At 43.4% G+C, this 20,519-nt stretch overlaps 1 protein-coding gene across 13 annotated transcripts in view; it reads right to left on the reverse strand.

Annotated features, from left to right (window-relative positions):
- MAP4 (microtubule associated protein 4) overlaps positions 1 to 17,649 on the reverse strand; it is a 165,284-nt gene extending 147,635 nt beyond the window's left edge. For all 13 annotated transcript variants that reach the window (XM_074875240.1, XM_074874877.1, XM_074874789.1 and 10 more), the window contains exon 1: positions 17,512 to 17,649. The gene's annotated coding sequence lies outside the window, so the exon portion shown is untranslated. The remainder of the gene's footprint in view (positions 1 to 17,511) is intronic.
- Between the last annotated feature and the right edge of the window lie 2,870 nt (positions 17,650 to 20,519).

Raw genomic sequence — 20,519 nt, forward strand, 5'->3', positions numbered from 1 at the left:
CAGGCCAGCGTGTGAATAGCAGCCCTGCACCTACAGGCTCTACTGCCAAATATCATGTTCACCACAAATGAAACGTAACTAGGAGGTGGGAATTCAGTGAAATTGGCCTGTGCAACATGCCTGACAGCTACTAACAAAACAAAAAAAATTGTATAAACAGCTCTGTTCTATGCCACCCAGGGTTTGGGGATTTCTAAGTCAACAATATGTAGGTGAAATGTCATCACTCCTACTGTGTTCAGACTTAGAAGCTGTTATGACTATAATTACTAATTAATTCTTCCATAATTTTAAGACAAATGCCAACTAAGAGGAAGACAAGTATAATACATCATTTTCATACGTAATTCCATTATTTTTTACAGTTCTCAGCATTTCATTAATTGAGAGAAAAAAAATATCTGTATTTGAGTTTCAGCAGACTCCAAACTTTTTGGCTCCCCCTACACCAGATACTGCATTTTAAACTGGAACCAGCACGCAACTCTGGATGCATCCAAGGACAACAAATAATCAGATAGGGGTGGGAAACTGAAAGAACAAAAGCAATGACTACTACAAATTCTAGTTTTTAAAGTTGACTTAGAATGAATCAAACATGCTTTGTTTCTGGCACGTTACTGAATTCTAACTCATCAAGCAAGACAGATCCAACTGTCAGCTCCCACAAGAATCGCAGAAGTTGAATAGCTGGAGTTTGTTCTTACTACAGGAAGTTTTTCCAATCAAGCACGTGTTTTAAAGTGGCAATTTTATAATTTTAAAAATGGAACAGGTGGAAAGCATGTGGCATTTCACCACATACCACTTCTAGTAGCTTGCACTACTAAATAAAATCTCACTGATTCCAGAATTTTTACTGAAAGTCAATAATCTCATACCCAAACTCCAATCATGCCCACTGTAAAGTAATGGGGGAAAGGGGGAGAAGGGTCCTCCCCTCAATGGTTTCATTTCATAAGGCCAGAGGACTTCAGTCACAGAAGCTTATGTAATCACAGCAGTGTTCGTGATCACGAATACACCAATCACCAATATTTAGTCGTCAGGATTTACTCTGAGTATCGCTATGCAGTAGCTACAGGAGTCATTGAATGTTTTGGTCATGTAAGCCTGTGACAAAGTTAATCTAAAGATAGATAAATGCTCTAACCCCCTTCAGAGATGTCTTCATTTCTTACTCTGGCAAAACAGAAGTTCAGTGCAAAATACAGGTGGGTGAATTTAATACAGAAGCCTTACTGATTCACTGTACTAAGTTTAAATATAAGTAACTTAAAACTATGAAGCTAGGAATCACTGTTAGATCATTTTTAATCTCCCATACAGAGTCTTAAAATCAATGTGATTGATTTTAAGACAGAAAAGTAAGTACATCCAATTCACAGGAAGCGATTCTTGCTTAACCCACCTTGAAGATTAACTCTTGTTTCTGAACTCAAATAAAAAGCTCTACAGACAGCATCTCCTACCTGCTGCCGCACCATGGCTGCCTCTGAGCAGACACACAGCTCCCTCCAACACAACCAAATGGATTAGTCAGTGGTCAGCCGATGCAGCATACTTTTGTTTCAGCACATAGTTAGAGCATTGCACAGTGAGCGGTTGGTCACTAGGATGAGATCATTCCCAACAGCAAACTTTATCAAAAAGCTTTTTGTTACATGCTGTTGTACTTCGGGAAGTTAGCTTCATTTTATGATTAATTAGCAAAGATGTTTTACAGAAAGGTTCACTTTATTATTCAGAAAATATTCAGCAGCCCCCGCCCCCCTTTTCTTCCTCCAGCATTTCTACCAGTTTACATTTAGAATGCTTACAAGACGTTCTGAAATTTTTTACCCAAATTATTAGAATCATAAGGGGATGACTTCTGACAAGTATCAGGAGTTTGGGAGGGGCTTTCTGTTTTGGTTTTTTCCTTGGTGTTTGAAAGAATACTTTTAGACTCTACATCATCACTTCAGTTATGCTTTACATTTATTCCAAAAGAGACAAAAAAATGTTCCAAACTGCCTAAACCTGGCTTCAGGCTGAAGAGTACAGTATGGAAGGAGAAGGTTGCTACAGCACAAGGCACCCTTGCTGCAGAATGAGCAAGGGGAAAAAAAAAAAAAAAAAAAAAAAAAAAAAAAGAGAGAGAGAGAAAAGTAGTGGCCATAGTACTTTGTTTTATTGTCCAATAAAATCCAAATACTATTCCTGGGTCCTGGAGTTCAGCTCAGAGGAGCTGAGAGACATCAGTTCAACAAAGATTACGTAGCCTGCTCCAGCGCCCAACAGGCTCTAGACAGCCAAGGCCTCCGTACAAAACTTAATTCAGTGTTTGAAGTTCTAATGTTGTACCTGTCCAAGCTCACTAGCAATCGATTAAGCCAAATATCCAGCATATTCTAGGTCTGTAAATTCGGCATCCTCACACAGGCCTCCAAAGGAACTGATCCCACATATACAGTCAAGCATGTGAAACATGCACCATCAGCATAAAGCTCAAAGAATACCAAAGCACCTACAGTGTCCCCATTTTAAGTGAAGTGGGCTCCACACCTTGGGAGCTGGAGAACCTGGTTCTATTTCTCCCTCAGCCTGAAAGCATTCAAAGGCATCTGCCTCCCTTCTGGAAAGCACATTACCAACCAAACATTGGCCACAGGCACTTCATGCACAGGGGTTCAACTCTACACATAAGGTAAGCCTGAATCTATGAGTTACAAAGCCTGAAAGAGCAGCAAGACTGTGTCTGTCTATCCCCCTCCTAACCAAGCATTCTAGGTTTTCACGTGTGGTTTAAGAACTGTTTCTGTGCTTCATGCAAGAGGCCTGCTGGATAAAACCAGAAATAATCCTAAGGATATAAGCCAGAACCCATGGCTCCCAACACCTCAGCATCCTAGTCACTCCACTGCAACCAGGCATACCATTTTTTGAACCTCCTTCCAGATCTTCCCCATTATTTTATTCCAGTCATGCAAAAATTCTCATCTTACCAAAATTAAGATTTGCCATTGTATGTAACACACAACTGAAACAAATCAAAATGCAGCAGCATTTATTAATGGATAGATCATAGAAATTAAGAACAAAGACAAAAACTAGAAGTCATGGAGTATTTAGGAATCAAAAGAAACTTTGATTATGTTCTATGAAATGATCAATTCCACAGATCTCTAGTGAGGCACAGGCTGTCTATTCTCAACTCACTTTTCATCAGGAAAGATGCTTCAGAAAGTTTCACCCTGTGGTTGGTTTGTTTCTTCTTTCATCCAAGCATCTGCTGCCTGTAACTCATTCGCCTCTGCAGCCTTTCAGCTCTAGCTAGACGGAATGAATGAGTCACTTAATTAACCTAGAGTTTACACAAAAGAAATGTGAAAGCAAGAGAGACTGCCTTTAATTAGATCAATCCGGTGAGCATCTAGAACACAAACTTTTTTTTTAAATAATATTTTTTTTAAATTAAAAATTAGTAGGCTAGAAGTCATTTAGTAAGAACTAGCTAAGATATAGAATAATTCACAGGCAATCTCCAGACTAAAAACCGTAAGATTTGAGTCAATTTCATAAAAATATAGTGCATGTCCCTGTTTAGTAGATGGAGACGGTCCTCTCAGTATACACCTCCCTTTTCTGACATTATCCTTCTGAAAAATATAACACAAAGCATTTCATCTAGAACTTACGGCTCCAGTACTTTGAAAGACTAAAAGAAACACTCTCAGAAGAGATAAGCAGGGACAGGAAAGCAATCAGTGTGACCTGCAAGCTACAAGTGTGATAAATTATGCTGAGACGACAAAGGTAACAGTGGTAACCAAAGACAATATTTTTTTATTTGGAGATATTGAGACTTTTGAGCTGGGTTATTTCCTCACCACCACCAGCACTTGCCCGTTCACAGATTATTTGCCTTCTATGAACAAAAGGCAGTTTTTGTTGCAGCAGGTCAGCGCTGGTAGCGTAGATGCAGGGCCTCTGAAGAAGCTGTACTACATTATGTGACCACCACGCAGAATCACACACAATTCACAGGCAGGCTGCAGCACAAAAGCTGCTGATCAACACCCAAGGCTCCAGCGCAACTAGTTAAGAGGACACAGCCTGCACTTAACCCTCGCCTGCGCATGGAAAAAGAGAAGATGAGCAAAGGACAAAAGAGAAAACACGCTACTGCACACATCCACTTCGATGAACCTTTTGCCTGACCTGTCGCAGTAGTTGTTACGTTTTGATTTTTTTTTGCATATACTATGAAAATGGGGTAAGTAATAGTCTTGCCAACTTACCAGAAAATACCCAAAATACTTAACAGACTTACTTCACCCTACTTGCATCCTTCTCATGCTGTTCATGCTAAATTATTTGCTTTTATTCCCCACCTCCCCCACGACATCCCATTTATTCCTCTTATCTAGCATTTTTTTCTACTCCCAATCTCACAAAAAAATTTAGGCTGGAATCTAAAGCATTAACAGGACTGCTGAAAGAAAACTACTTTGAAAACGTCTGATATCAGTAAATGAGAAGTGTAGCTTCCCTTTGCCATTTGACTTCTCTTAATAACCCAGTAACATCTTTCAGCTTAATCCAAAGATCATGTTTCATAAATAATTAGATCCAGCAATCATTAATTTGAAAATCAAAAATAATTTAAGGACAAAATGCAGGTCCTCCAAGTCACTAACAAAGTTACTTTTCTTTAGAAGTATGGGTTAAAAATTCACTATGGAGAACGTGGTACTCAAGGTGATCTGTATGTGATAGACACAACATGAGACACTGCCTCTGTTTTACTTTTCTCCTTCAGAGGATTATTTATGAATCTGTGTTTATATTTTATTCCTCAATTTATAAATTGTTAAGTTTCTTTTAATTAATACTACAACTGTCTAGAAAAATGCATGGGTTTACAGTTGTACAATCAGGATGCTCTAATACATTTCAACTTAGATTAACTATTTTCATGTACTCATTGTGTTACCCCCCCTTCACATTTGTAAAGTTAGTTCAGCACAATGTTTAATTATTAGAGTAGAGCTGAAAAAATAACTCCCACTGAAATGTTGATGAGATGTTAAGGATACGGAACCGTCAGTCTTGATTCCCCCCATCCTCCTAGGCATTCAATAAATTGACATCTCTTCAATTAAAAAAATGAGCAAAAGTGCAATTACCAAATACCGCAAATACCTACTGTAAAACACATTAAAAAAGAACAAATGCATTTTAATTCCATACGGAGTTTAAGAGCTAGTTTTGCACTATATAATTTCCTGTTCAGTTCACATTCAACCACTTGATTACATCAGCACCTCAAAATTGTATTACAAGATGTGAAGCTTGCCAGAGAATTTCATTTGGGAAATGTAACAGGCACAGTCAGCATATTTGGCTGCTGAAAAATAAGGCTACAGATAAATTACATATTACAGAAAATAAACATACCCCAGACTCGAAGGAAGAAAAATAGTTTAATTTTGATCAAATCTTGGATATTTTCAATGTTTCTACAGGCATACCACAGACAAAAAGCAGTTGAGGGGCCTTTCAGAAACAAACCTGCAGAAAGGCAGCCGTTACTACACGCTGCCTTGATCCACGGAAGAGCACCTTGTCGGTGGGATCCCGGGGAAAGCGCGGGAGTCTGGGCTTGGCAAGCTACACCATTGGAATGGAGTTCTGCGATGGTCAATGGGCATTTGGGTCCTACTAGCACAGGACGGAGAGCATTGCTTTTGTTAAGACAGATGATCAACTATGCCAAGAACATTTCTCTCAGACAGTCTGTGTTCCTCCCATTCCCCACATGCAATTTCTTTAGTAGAAAGCTGACAAAGAAAAGGATTTTAGAAGACAGAGGGATGGCCTCAGCTAATGATTCCAGAATGGCTGGCCAACACCTAGTCATTCAGGCTTTAAAAACTGTAATTCTCAAAAAATGGATTCCACACATGGACTTATTACACCTACAGAAATTAGCATCTCCCTTTCCACTTCTATACAGGAAAAAAATTAAGTGGTGCCAAAATTTACTGCTGTTCAAGAGTACCTCGTGTCCTGGAGCTTACCAGCATACTTGAGCTCTGCCAAAAATCTAGATATGTTGACCTCAGAACGCACCCCCAAGAGCTGCAAGCGTGTGCTCTACAATACAACTGCTTTTTCATATATGCAATCAGACCGAAGTTGTGGCCCAAGAGAAGTAGATTCCCCCATTTATTTTACTGAAGGTGACACTTTACAGTGACAGTACTATTTCAAAGCTCAACACTTTAGCACAGGTTACTGAGGAAGCAGGAGAGAAACAAAGAGAACTGGGGATTAATGGTAGTCTCATTCCCTCCCTCCCACCCATATTCCTCCTTTGAGGCAAGGACAGACACAAACTGGTACAAAACATGAGAACCGCATAAAAGAAAACAAATCAAAAACACAATGAGCAAGAACACAGAAAATTATCTCGTTACACAACAAAATGTGAATATCTGGAGTTAATAAATCTTAAATTTCTTTAAAAGAGCCCTATACAAAAGACCACAACCAATATTCCAGTTTAAATCCAAAAAACCACAATCAATATTCCATTTTAAATCCATACAAACATCAGACTTGCAAGAACGGCTGGTCACAGTACGGAGTGCGGCATGTGAGCAGCACTGAATTTTAACTTCTCAGCCTACAAATTAAAAAATAACCTATATTCATGTCTTCAAATCAAAAAAAGCAAAAGCCAGCATGGCTCGTAGAGGTTCAATCTTGAACACACATTATGCTTAAGAACAACACAGCAGCTTATTGAGGAAGTTAGAAGTAGTTTGGAAAAAGATTACATCTTCTAAGAGGAATCCTAGATGTGCATTGTACAACTTTGTCCCTAACGTAACCTCCCTCCTGCTGCTCTGACCTGGTCACTCCCTTACTTAATTCCTTGAATGTATTCCTCTCGCTCTCCAAAGAGAATTCACATTACTAGGACGCTCCTGAGCATATTTTCTCTTCTCCCGTCTAACACTCAGTTACCAAAATAACTTTTCTATTCTCCCAGTGTCACTTTTGGACCATTTCCTACTCTCATTATATAACCATGGACCTCTACTTTAAAAGGGAATCTCATTCTATCACAGGAAGTCAGTCCCCCAAGGGAAAAACATCAAGAAGTCTGCAGTATGTTTAAATAAGACACAGCATGGGCTGATGCCAGCCTGAGTTAGAATCTTTAAGAGCACTTTATTACATTATATGCTCCAAACAACCCTCAAACAGCCTTTTTAAAAGGTCTTTGAAGCAAAAAAAAGAAAACCACCCTACATTCAATACATTCAGATGGCCTGTAAACAGGATCTGGTAGGCAAGAAACACAAATAAGGGAGGAAAATAGCAGCATAGGTCAGATGCTAGTTTAGCTGATACAGATGCAAAGAACAGAGAAATGGGAAGAGGAGTGTAGCATGGGTAGAGTAGGGTAGCAGAGCAGAACCTGTAGCACAAACACAGCTCATGATAATTAAGGGAAAAAAAAAAAAAATCAATGCTTTAGAACTAAAGGCCTTTGTCAAACATGTAAGGAGATTTAATGTACAACATGGCTATCTGTTGTGAGTTGAGAAATTCAGCTTTTCTTGTTTAGTGAATCACAACCATTTACTAATTCATCATTACCTGACCGTGGCTGTAGGAGATTCTGCCAGCAGAGAGGAGCGTGGTTAACTGCAGACAAACACTGGGAACTGCAGACTAGATTAAAATGGAAAATCCTAGTGAAGTTACCATCTCCAGCAATAACCAGTACTGGCTGCAGAGGATCCTGCAAGAGTTAACATTTAGAGAACAGAAGGATGTGCCCATAGGGTAAGTCTTTTAGCAATACCAGCCATTAGAGGCAATTTGGCAATTTAAAAATCTTAGCTGGAGAAAACTAAGCTTGGAACTGCAAGGAGTTTACGTTCCCCAACTCTTTCAAATTCATATTTATTCATTATAGGAGAGGGAAATCTCATAGAAGCTGCCCAACAAAGGAACACCACACACCAAAATAATATAGAATACCACGAGTTAAAGAGTTGTTACAGTTTTAAGAACAAGACAATGACTACTGATGCAACAGAAGAGATAACCAATTTTTTTAAACACCATTGACATCCACAGGTCTCAAATAAATATACAGCTTATTAGACAAATTTGGTTTTCAGCAACCAGACAATGCCATACAACACTCTGCTACATTCAGATATGGAATTATTACTCCTACTAAAACCACCATTATTCTTAAAGGCAAATATAAGCCTGAAAATGCTAGTTTGAGGCAAATTATAGGATCTCTCCTTAAAAATGAATTCCCAAGCTGAAAATAGGTTGGACGAAAAGTAAATAAGCTAGGGTTACATCAAACCAGTGCTAATGCAGATATACAGCCCTATAAATCCAGTCAGTTATTCACCAATTACACCAGTGCAAGCTACTAAGAGGGTCACTCCAGGACAAATATGTAATCCCCAATGTGACACTTGATCCTATCACCCTACATGCTCTGCCCAAATCCCAAAAAAAAAAAAAAAAAAAAAAAAAGTAGTCCATTTTACCTAAAAGACCAGGTTTTTAAAAAATCCAGTCCTCAGAACACGAGATGGATATATCCTTTAACTCTCATGTTGTAAATGCTTAAATAGGTTAAAATACAGTCTAAGAAAAAATAATATATATGCTTCAAGCATAAAAGACATCCTGGAAAAAAGTAACACTGCAGATTACATGCATTCTAGTTTTGTATGTAAGTGCAAATTTGTTACATAAAATATAGCTTGACCCACCCACAACATCCTACAGAGTTCCCATCACTGTGGTGTCGCATTAGTACCCCCAATTCATATACTGGGTGACAAGCGTTATGCTGCGTTATCCCAAAAGCATTTAAACCTCAACAAATGATTATTAGTTTTATCGACACCCTGGTGATGGTGCTCCATCATTTGGTCCAACTGTGCTGGTACAGGTGGAACCAACTTCCACTTCAGGAGCTGCGTTGTGCAAGCCTCAGCAGGAGTGCAGGCACTCAAATCTCAAATACCAATTGCTGTGCTGACCAAACATTCCCTGCAGAATCTCAAGATCATCTTAAAGGTTTCCTTTCACATCCCACCCTTCTTTCCAGAGGTTTCTCTCTGCCTTTTCAGGGATAAAGGAAAGCATTTAGCATATATGAAGTTATAATCAAAGTAATACTTCTGAAGCTGTGCATCAATAACTTATGTTGTGACCTGTTACTGGATTCCTAACAAAACATATTTAAAGTGATTTAGATATGCACTAGTAACTTAAAGTCGTTTAAAAAAAAAACCCCTCCTGCTAAGTAAGAAGTCCAAATCATCTAGCTCTTAACATCTAGAACCCTTTTTCTAATTGCTTTGATTCATGACCAAAAAGAAAAGTGATTCACTCCCACCACAAAAGTCAAAAGGAAGGAAGAGCCAGTGACTCAGTTCTTTGTCTCACTCTCTGCAGAGACTAATTCAAAGCCTCCACTGGAGCTGATTTACAGATTTTTGTCTTTGCTCTTCCACAGTTTTGAAGTTTCCAACTACTTTCGCTACTATTAATTAGTTATCTACAAGCAACAGAAAAACTGGTCTGAGATTCCTTAAGACCAGTGCAGGTAAGCATAGCAGCAACTTTAAAGAGAGCACTACTCTTAAAGTGCAATAGAAGTGCTGCCTTTACAGAGTCAGCAGATTGAGAGAAGTGGAACACTCAAGGTTTGTTTTTTTAAAAAAAAAAAAAAAATTAAAAAAAACCACACACACACAAAAAAAAAGGAGCCCTGGAAGGGGATAAGAGGAAAAAAACCCCCAATCAGCAACAAAAAAATAGTTTTAACCTCAAGATTCATGTGTTTGGTGTTAACACCATTCCAGTTCAACAGAAAGGGAACCTTAGTGTAGACAGCAATCAGGGTACAGGCAGGAATTAAACACTTAAAACTGCTATGAACAGTGCTTAACAGCTACACTTTCCGTAAATTGCTGTTTGCAATAGGGTTTTCCTCAATATTTCTAACAGCATTTCAGATCTAACATCATTAATAATTTCACAGGACTGTAGATCAAGCCGTACTTACCCACGTGGGAACGGAGCACGTGAGAACTCCCAAAGCAGTGTCAAGAGCACCTACGAGACCAGGTGGGCCTTCAGCCTAACCCATGGCAAACAGCCATTTACCAAAAAGCAGCCCTCTTCCTCCTGGTGTGCCTGAAACCTGGCCAAATTTAACCTACTAATAGCTAGTCGCTTAGAAAATTCATGGTACTTTCCAGAGGGGATTAAAGGAAAACTGACACTAAAGCACAACTTTTGGATTTCCATTAACACCCTGGCATGCCTGGCGGCTTACGCCGTTCCAGTTGAAGGTATGTATGGTTTGGGGTTGCATTTTCCACCCCCAAGCCTTAATGCTTTGCACTGCTCCTATTCAGTCGTGCCACTGACCATGTTTCTCCATCACATTTTTACCAATATAAAGCCAGTTCGATGTATGCTTTGGCATTCCCTTCTCCAAGCAGTTGTTTCTACTTCCCCTTTAATCGAACTGATGAGGCTCCTAAAAAGAGATCTAGAAACCCCACCTGATCACCAACCCATTTTACAGCACAGAGTTACGTTGGCATAACAGCACAATAGAAAGTGTAATGTGGAAGAAGGTTGGAACCTCAAGCCAGCTTTGTAGAGAGAAAAAGAAAAGACATAATATGGAAACAAACTCTCTGTATCACACTCCCAGAAGGACAAACTGCCGGAGTATCTGTAGAAAGACCTAGTTAGGCATACCACAGATAGCGCAAAAAAACCCAAGTAATACGGGGGGGGAGGAGAGAAGGAAATAAGAACAGGCACATTTTTCTGCCCCTTTCAGAGGCTTTTAAGCATTTCACAAACATCACTTAAATTACATGTACATATCTACTAGAATCCTCAGTTTGAGAGCTGAGGGTTCAAAACCCCAGTGGGCGGGGGGGGGGAATGAAACCCTGCACAGGCAGAAAGCAGCATCCCCAGCACCAGAGGGTTTTCACTAACAAGCATGAATTGATCTCATATTCTAACACTTCAGGAGTCGTAACTCAAGAGTCTGTAAACATACTTTGAAATTCATCTGATAAACGCTCCCATAGTTTTACTTTGTTTAAAACAAGTGTCAACACCCTAAATTCAGCTGAAAAACAGCTCTTCAGGATGATGTAGCTCTAATGCAATTTTACAAAAGGAACAATGACTCACTCCCAGGCGGGAATGTGTTGGAAGCCTATGACCTAATACTGGGAGAGAGGCTTGCTTTTTCACAAAGATCTAGCTTTAATATGTACAGTATCTCCCCAACAAGTAAAGTTTTAAAAAGGGAGAGTTTTTGCACAAAGGCATTTACAAAATTACCTCCTTTTCAGCTTTTTTCACTTCTTGTCAAAATCCTGCCAACCTATCTGCGAGCAGCTCCCCCAGCCTTAATTTCAGCCTCAAACTGGCTAGCTTTCCACAGAATTACATCCACATATGACTCGCTCTCCAGCCCATTTTAGCCCTGGCCACGAGAGGCAAGGACAGCACCGATCCAACATGCCAACGAGCATGAAGAGATCATTGTCAAACGTGGATGGGCGCGTTAAAATTAAAACATCAGTACGCACTAGATATGAAACATTAGCAAGCTGTGAGCACTTGACTGACTAGCAAGACAAGCCTACTTCATGTTCAGCTGGATTCCTGACAGTCTTGCTGAGGATCCTCTATCTGTGAAGGGCTGATTTTTAAGATTTTATGTTCAGACAGCAGCTGTACGGCTTATTAAAGAACTTGCCTGTCATAACAATATAAAGCCCAGATACATTGAAAAGCCCAGTGACCATCCCTTGGGTTTGGGCCTGCATCGTTCTCAGTCTGTATTATGCTCATACTTGCAAATACTTCGGATAAAAGGGGAGAAGTGTAGGTGGAAAATGGGAGTGAGTGACACAGGCTAATCAGGATTTTAATCATGCTAATGGATGTGATTAACTGCATACTTCTAGAACCTTCCTGCAGCTACACATGCGTAGCTTGATAGCCAGAATGCAGCATGAGTGAACTGCTCATCCCATTTTAATCTCCAGCTACACCATGTGTGTCACGTCATCCAGCATGCAAGGATATACCTAATACTTTACCCCATTTCCACCCACATATCAAATCTTCCGCCATGCCAACACAATCATTTTGGGCAGTGTACAAAGACTCCAGACCTGTGTTTGCCAACGCTAAATTCTCTTTACAAAAAAGTTACCGCTCCAAGAGACTGGAAATCTAACCTTCACAAAGGAAAGCTAATACAGGGCCTATTGCATTACACAAACCTGCCTGAATAATGCAACTACAACTTTTTTTTTTTTTTTTGCTTGTTTTGTCTAAATCACAGGGACATTGCTAGCTTTATCTCAGAGTTAGTATCTTGCTACTCCTTGGGGGAACTACTAATTCAGCGGTTGCTGCTCTCTCAGAGGAACAGGCAAGGATTAAAAGAGCAACAAGAAATAGCCTTTTCTAATAGTGAGGAGGTTGGGTACACAGGGAAGAAATCAGACCCTTCCCTCACTATTTCTAGGTGAGGACATTCACAGCAACAGAATAAATAACCCACCATCTTCCCACCTTCCAGTAGATATTTCAAGGGAAGAATATGTATTATGGAGTTTGAATATACTAACATTTACATAGACATCCATTTTTCATCTAGGTAGCAGATTTACACTTCCCATTAACAGAGTGTCTCCCCATTTTCTAGAGCAACAACTACAAACATTGTGCTCTCAAGCACACCAACATTTACAAAATATGGGCTTGTATGACAACACACATAATTTAACAATTTATTCATAGGAGTCTAAGATTAATCTTGTTTGGGAACAGTTCCCCCTCCACCCCACCAAACCCTTAGCACTATCCCAATATATTTTTCAAGAGTGCTAGAGCTTAAATACTGCTTAAGTATCACACTAATGCTTGTCCATAATCCTTTGTGGTTGGAAGTCCCACCGATTTTAAATTAATATTTAATAATTTCTAACATAAAACTTTATTAAGAAGCCTCCTCAAGAGCAACACAGTGCACTAGGGTGAGCCAGAAGTTATTTTATTCTTATTGTTACCAAGTTAAAATCTGCATAACATCTACAGCAACTGATTTCACTGACCTTTTCTTCCCACAAGAAATTCTTTTACACGTACAAAATACTAAGTCATGAAATCGGCTTCTGAGTTGTAGGAGGCTGGAGAAATTCATCACAAGGGAAACACAGGCTTGCCTGGGGTGCGAGCCTACCTGAAGGCATGATTCACATGGGCTGTACTTTGTTCAACCCAGATTTTATGCCACCTCCTCAAGCACCTGATCCAAAGTACATCTACCCTTTCTTCTGGGAGATGAACTCTCTGTAGCAGATGACAGCAGTGATGATGGCTCAGGCTCAAGACTCAAGCTGTTCTGCCACCATACTGTCTGCTGTAATCACAGACCCCTGCATTTCTCTGATCTACAGTCAAGTATAATTTAATTTGCCTTCAAGTGGGGGGAAAAAAAAAAACGCAGAGAAAATCAGTTCAATTGCACTGTTAAGACATGAGGAAGCCATAAACACAGACATTTGACTAAGCAAGAGATTGATCTATTTTAGTTGGGACAGGAAGTGTAAACAGGAAGCTACAGGAAATAACTATCTGCCTTTCAGGGCAATATTAGCTTGTTCAAGTTTGCCTTTGAAACTCCAGAAGCACATACACAAAATATAATTTTGCCATCTACAGTCTGACTGCTAACAACATGATGAGTAACGTGCCTTGAACTCTTCATTCTCAGAGGAAGAGACTAAAATTTTATCTTCCAATCTATCTCTGGACTAGCAAAATAAATTATTTGGGATTTTTCTGCACCAAAACAAGGTATAGTTATACATTATTTGGCTTTTAAGTAACCATGACTTTCATTTGAATTGCAAGTAGCTCGAATTCATCTTGACAGACCTACACCCTGTCTGACCAGTGGTTTCCCTTAGTCATAAGTTTGGCATATATCAGAATTTGGAACTCTGCACATCGGTGCTACGTACAGAGACAAATGTAGTTTAAGTACTGAGTTATTAGGTGAAGATATCAGTAGTTTAGTAAACAGGAGGTAAGCTTAAGAGCAGTACACAAGAACAGTTCTAACAGCAATGGGTCTAAACTAGACCTGAACTCTGCAGGAATTCAAATCTGATTTAATAGCTCAGACTCATTTATTTCTAGGGAAGAGGTAACCACTAAAATACTACAGGGGTTGGGACCTCAAATATAATTATAGCTCCATTCGCTAAAATTAAGGCTGTGTCAGCCCTTTTACAAACACCAGAAAGAAGACGTAATTCATTTGTTTAAACTGAGTATTCATCAGACTTCATAAACGAGCTTAAGACTGGAAATCATGTCCCACCCTCCATACAGCTTCACCTACTGCCCCTTCAAAAAAAAAAAAGTTGCTTCTATTTTCATTGTATTTCTATTGATCAGGTTGTCTTGTGCTTATGTTGTTGGAGGTGTGGGGGTTGTTTAATATCATGATAGAAAGAACAATTTTAACAATACTTTGGTATTTAAAACCTAGACTTAACTGTCTGTCGTCCCTGGAAGGGAAACGAATGAGTACTCTAAACTCAAGTACTTCAGAATTAGTAGTGCCATCTGTAAGTGACGATTACCAGTACCGTAAGACACAGATACCAGGTAAGTCCAAATAGGTTTCAACAGTTTATGGGAGCTTGTCATATGATTATTCACCTCCTGGTCTCTTTGCTCCACTCTCTACAATGCCCACAGCTGACTCGTACAGAGCAGCGGGCAAGGGCTAAAGTGATGCCTTTATCCACACCACCACACTACTCTTAACCTTCAAAGTTTCCCACAGACAAATTAGGCAACTTGTTAAAACAGATCTCCAGATATGCTGTAAGGGTGAGGTTCTGCAGTTCCCAGAGCCGAGCCATGTTCACCACTCCTCAGAGCCTGCCCAAGGATCACTGGCCAGCAACATGTAAACTGACTGAGAGACTCATAAGCTTTTCAGAAACAATCTGATAAAGTCAGATATTAAAGCTTCAACGAGTATCCGCTGGAGTAAGTGTACTACCAACAGGCTTCCCATTTGTTCTTTAAAGACAAGAGTGACATAATCCTCTCCTAATATCATCTGAGGACTCGGGGGAAACAGAGGGGTGACCCACAAAACTGTACCCATGGCAACACTGTGCTCTAGCTGAACTCGCAGGGCAGTGATCTTCAAACCACTGACACTTCTTTGTATTATTTGATATTTCCCTGATGTCATTTCTGCAGAGACACATAACACAGATTTAATAATATCCATGTCCTTCAGTTTTAGAGTCAACAATCACATTCACAAACAGATCAATTATTCTGCCTTCAAGCTTATTATTTGTCACTAAGGTGTAATTATTACCAAAGAAAACAAAAGACACAGGATACCGCTGCTGTTGCAATAGCAAGTCAGTTAAGCTCTTTTTAAAACTGAAAGAGCCCATCTCTCCTGATGCAAGGAGGGCAAAAAAGGTAAAAATCAAAAATAAGAAAAGCGAGCCCATGAATCCTCCAAAATCCATCTGAAAGGATAATCAGAAATTTCACCAGTTCCTGTAAGGAAAAACAAACAAACAAAACCAAACTTAAAGCAATTTTAACACAGTCGGGTCTGTCCAGCCAATATCACTTTTATTATAACTTCATTGCTACGTTGAATATTTTTAGAGTTACGATTTTTTGTCTTTCTCAAATAAAGGAAAAGTTAACCGTGCTGCAACAGCATTTTATATACATACACTACCAGATGGAATAATCAAGCTCTAGCAAAGAGGAAATAAGCTTTACGAGTTGTAGAACCCAGCACACTCCTGTCCTTCCAGCTTACAAAATGAAGCTACAGCAGCGTCACACGCGGAGCCCTGCATGAAGAGGGCGTAAGGAGGCACCGAGCAAGGCTTGCTATTCCACAAGCTGAAATACTCAGAAAGTACTTAGACATAGACATATTATATCATTCAAGAAGCCTTCCAGATACTCTGCTGAAATCGTAGGCTGGGAAGAACACGGTTCATTGAATATAGGATTCCAGCTTTAAAAAAAAAAAAAAAAAAAAAACAACAAACTTTTAAAAAAACGCTAAAATGAATGAGTTTATTTGTTAAATCCATACAGGAATCAGGGGAAAGAAACAGGAGAGGGAGCAACCAAGTAAGAGTTATCAAGAAGAATCTAAAAAAACCCCAAACCCAACATCTAAAATTCAGGTTTAATACGTTATAGATTGGGCATTTGACACACCCCTCTGAGACATATAGTTTACAACAAAACATACTACCTGCAGCAAGATACACTTAGAAATAGCTTTTTGCAGTAGAACGGCATCTTCAGAACCAAAAACTTCACTGCCTTGAGTTTAAACTTACCAGCAGTGATCTTACATCACGCTGTGGTAAACATTTGTTTAATACTTGTAACTACAACTGTTCTCTCTGAAAGAAGTTTGCTCATCTCGAAACATGGCCCAACCTATATGGATGGCTGTTTGAATCTGCAATGACTGGGCAACGCTACCATACAGGCCTCGAGTCTGCTGCATCCACTGCGCTCGCCACACCCATCGCACCAAGCTGCGAGCGAGCAGCAACTCTGCAAATGCTTCTCCCTTCTGTGTTACCGAATTACAGCACAAATATCCCCTGATGCAACGCCGCAACAATCCTTATAAAGCAGGGAAGGAGGCTGGCCAAACAGAAGGATAGCGGGGAAGGACGGGGGGAAAAACCACGTTATAAAAAGTTTTGAGAGGTCCCAAAGAGAAGTACTGATTCACAGCGATGCCCTCGACTAAAAAAAAACGCGTTTCCGATGCATTTTGGGGGGAGTTAGCTCTGTTTCAAGTAAAGCTGCAGGAGCAGCAGCCCTCCTGGGATCACCTCTGCCTCTCCCCCCGTCTCATGCAACAAAGACGCTCCCGGGCAGCTCCCACTTCCTCTGGGATGACCCAGCCACAAACTTCGCCAGGCAGATGCTCTCCCGATGCTCCGGGCCCTCCGCCCCGCAGCCCCCCTGTCACCCACCGCGCCGCAGCCCGGCCCGGCCCGCCCTCGCTCCCTCGCCGCCGGCTGCCAACCGCCGCAGCCCGGCTCCCCGCGGCCCGGCCCGACCCCCCACCCCGCGCCCCTCACAAAAGACCCACGAGAGCGGCCGCCCCCCGCCAGCCGCCCGCCCGGCCCCCCGCGCCCCTCCTCGCCCCACAGGGCCGCAGGCCGCCCGCGCGCCCCTCACAAGGGCGAGGCCGGAGCCCCCGGGCCGGGCCGCGCCGCCCCTCCATCGCCTCAAAGGGCGCCGCGCCCGCTCCCCGCTTGGAGGGGGGTGTCCCCTCGCCCCCTCCCCGCCCGCAGCGGCAGTCCCCCCGGCGGCCCTTACCAGAGGCGGAGGGGGGCGCGGGGGGCTGCCGCCGGGACGGAGCCGCCTGGTGAGTGTCACTCTCCCCTGCGGGCCCGGCCGGGGGAGGAGGAGGGAACGGAGCCGCCGCTGGCCTCACGCCGAGCGCCCTACCCTGCTAGCGCCGCGGGCGGGCTCTCGGCCGCTCCGCCAATGGCGCGGCGCCGCGCCCACCGCCCGCCAATCCCCGCGAGCGCGGGCGGCGCGGGGGCCGGGCGGGCGGCGGGCGGGGCTGAGGCGGGGCTGCAGTGACAGGGCAGCGGGGTAGGGTGCGGCGCGGAGGGGCCATGGCGCTGGGTGGGGTGGGGCGGGAGTGAGGGACGGCGTGAGGGGGGGAAGGGGCATGGCTGAGGGGAAGGCAGCGGAGGAGGAGGACTGCGGGGCGGTGAGGGTGAGGGGAAGGGCCTGAGGGGAAGCGGGAGGGGCGGGTGGCCGAGGGGAAGAGGTGTGGGGAGGCGAGGTGGGGGAGTTTGGGCTGAGGGGGATAGGGGCTGGGGGGACATGGCTGATGAGATGGGGGCCAAGGGAGTGTGGCTGAGGGGAAGCAAAGAGGGGCTGAGGGGATGTGGCTGAGGGGAAGAGGAGAGGGGGCTGAGGGGATGTGGCTAGGTGGGAAGGCAGCTGAGGGGAGATGGAGGCTGTGGGGAAGTGGTGAGGAGAGATGGCAGCCAGAGCACTTGGAGGTGATAGGGAGGGGCCCAGGGGGGTATGGTGGGGAAACATGAGGCTGAGGGGCGATGGGGCTGTCAGGCACTGATGGGGCCTGAGCTCGGCTGAGGAGCCCCTGGATGCTGACAGAGGTGGGAGGGTGTCTTTACAGCAGTGCTTTGGAGCTGGTCCAGTCTCTGGGGGGTGACAGGAGCAGGTCCCCTCCCCAGGCAGAGGGGAGCAACCCCAGCATTGGCGTGCGTACAGCACTGACACGCCGTGATGAACAGCAAGCAGCACATCTTGGATCCTGGCAGCAAAGCTTTGTTGTCTCACCTTTGGAGACCATGTCGCCAGAGACAGACGAGTTTGAGGGTGGATGACGGCTGATGGGATGAAGGAGATCCCATGGGTTGGGGAGGGGGAGGTGCATAGGAAAGGACTACATTTGGGAGGGGAAGAGGATGTCCCTCAAGGAGCACGTCCATGTCTTTATCGGATGGGAGGACTCATCGATGTGGTGGAGTAGCTGGAAGGAGACTTGCTGTAAAACATAGTGTGCAGGGACAGATGGAGAGTTCAATCACCCCTCCAGGTGACTGAACAACAGGTACCACTGGTGTTTTTGCTTAGACTCCACCATGGCCCTTCTGGTCTGAAAATGCAAACCTCCTTGCGTGCAGAAGGACAGAAGAACAAGATGCAGGGATGAAAAGTAGATAGCAGGATGGTAAGTGATGAAAGAACATGTTTTTTACAGCAGGCATAGTTGTAGAATCATAGTTTTGGGTTGGAAGAGACCTTAAAGGTCATCCAGTTCCAACGCCCCTGCGACGGGCAGGGACACCTTCCACTAGCCCAGGTTGCCCAAAGCCCCGTCCAACCTGGCCTTGAACCCTTCCAGGGAGGGGGCAGCCACAGCTGCTCTGGGCAACCTGTGCCAGCGTCTCACCACCCTTACAGGGAAGAATTTCTTCCTTACATCTAATCTAAATCTACCCTCTTGCAGTTTAAAACTGTTACACCTCGTCCTATCCCTACACCCCTGATCAAGAGTCCCTCCCCACCTCTCCTGTAGCCCCTTTCAGTCCTGGGAGGCCGCTCTAAGGTCTCCCCGGAGCCTTCTCTTCTCCAGCTGAACCCCCCCAACTCTCTCAGCCTGTCCTCACAGGGGGGTGCTCCAGCCCCCTGAGCATCTTCGTGGCCTCCTCTGGCCCCACTCGAGCAGGTCTGTGTCCTTCTGTGTTGGTGCCCCCAGAGCTGGACCCAGCAGTGCAGGGGAGTCTCAGGAGAGCGGAGCAGAGGGGGAGAATCCCCCCCCTCGCCCTGCTGCCCACACTGCTCTGGGTGCAGCCCAGCACACGGGTGGCTTTCTGGGCTGTGAGTGCACGTTGCTGGCTCACAGTCAGTTTTCCATCCACTCATACCCCCAAGTCCTTCTCCACAAGCTGCTCTCAATCCACTCCTCGCCCAGCCTGTGTTTGTGCTTGGGATTGCCCCGACCCATGTGCAGGATCTTGCCCTTGGCCTTGTTGAACTCCATGAGGTTTGCATGTCCCACCTCTCCAGCCTGTCCAGGTCCCTCTGGATGGCACATCCCTTCCCTCCAGCCTGTCGACCGCACCATACAGCTTGGTGTCGTTGGCAAACTTGCTGAGGGTGCACTCGATCCCACTGTCCCTGTCACCAACAAAGATGTTAAATAATACTGGTCCCAATACAGGCCCCTGAAGGACCCCACTTATCACTGGTCTCCACCCAGATATTGAGCCGTTAACCACAACTCTTTGAGTGTGACCATCCAGCCAATTCCTCGTCGAGTGTTCCACCTGTCAAATCTGTGTCTCCCCATTTTAGAGATGTTGTGTAGCATCAAATGCTTTGCACAAGTCCAGGTAGATGACGTCAGTTGCCCTTCCCTTTTCCACCAACGCTGTAACCCCATTTTAGAAGGCCACCAGATTTGTCAGGCATGATTTGCCCTTAGTGAAGCCATGTAATGCACGTGGCTGAAACTCCCTCAGACAAGAGAAAGGTGAGACCATCTGGTATTGGTAGGGTGACAACAACCATGCAGGAGGAATATTCAGCCTCATTCTTCATGGTTTAAACCATTACAACCTATTATGCGAGTTAATCCACAAGGGAGGGAGAGATCCCCTGTCTGTTGACAGCAAGGTTCCTGCATGTGCCCAAGGGGTGTATGTGTCACTCATCTGACCGGAGGGAGCTACAGAGCTACTAAATCTCATGAAACTATGTGACACATTGGACTGATTGATAGATAAGAAAATCAAAGTGTGGTGACTACATTAAAACAAAAATAGGTGTGTCTCTTATGT

This window comes from Strix uralensis, chromosome 1 (assembly GCF_047716275.1).
Source record: "Strix uralensis isolate ZFMK-TIS-50842 chromosome 1, bStrUra1, whole genome shotgun sequence".
In the NCBI taxonomy this organism is placed as follows: domain Eukaryota; kingdom Metazoa; phylum Chordata; class Aves; order Strigiformes; family Strigidae; genus Strix; species Strix uralensis.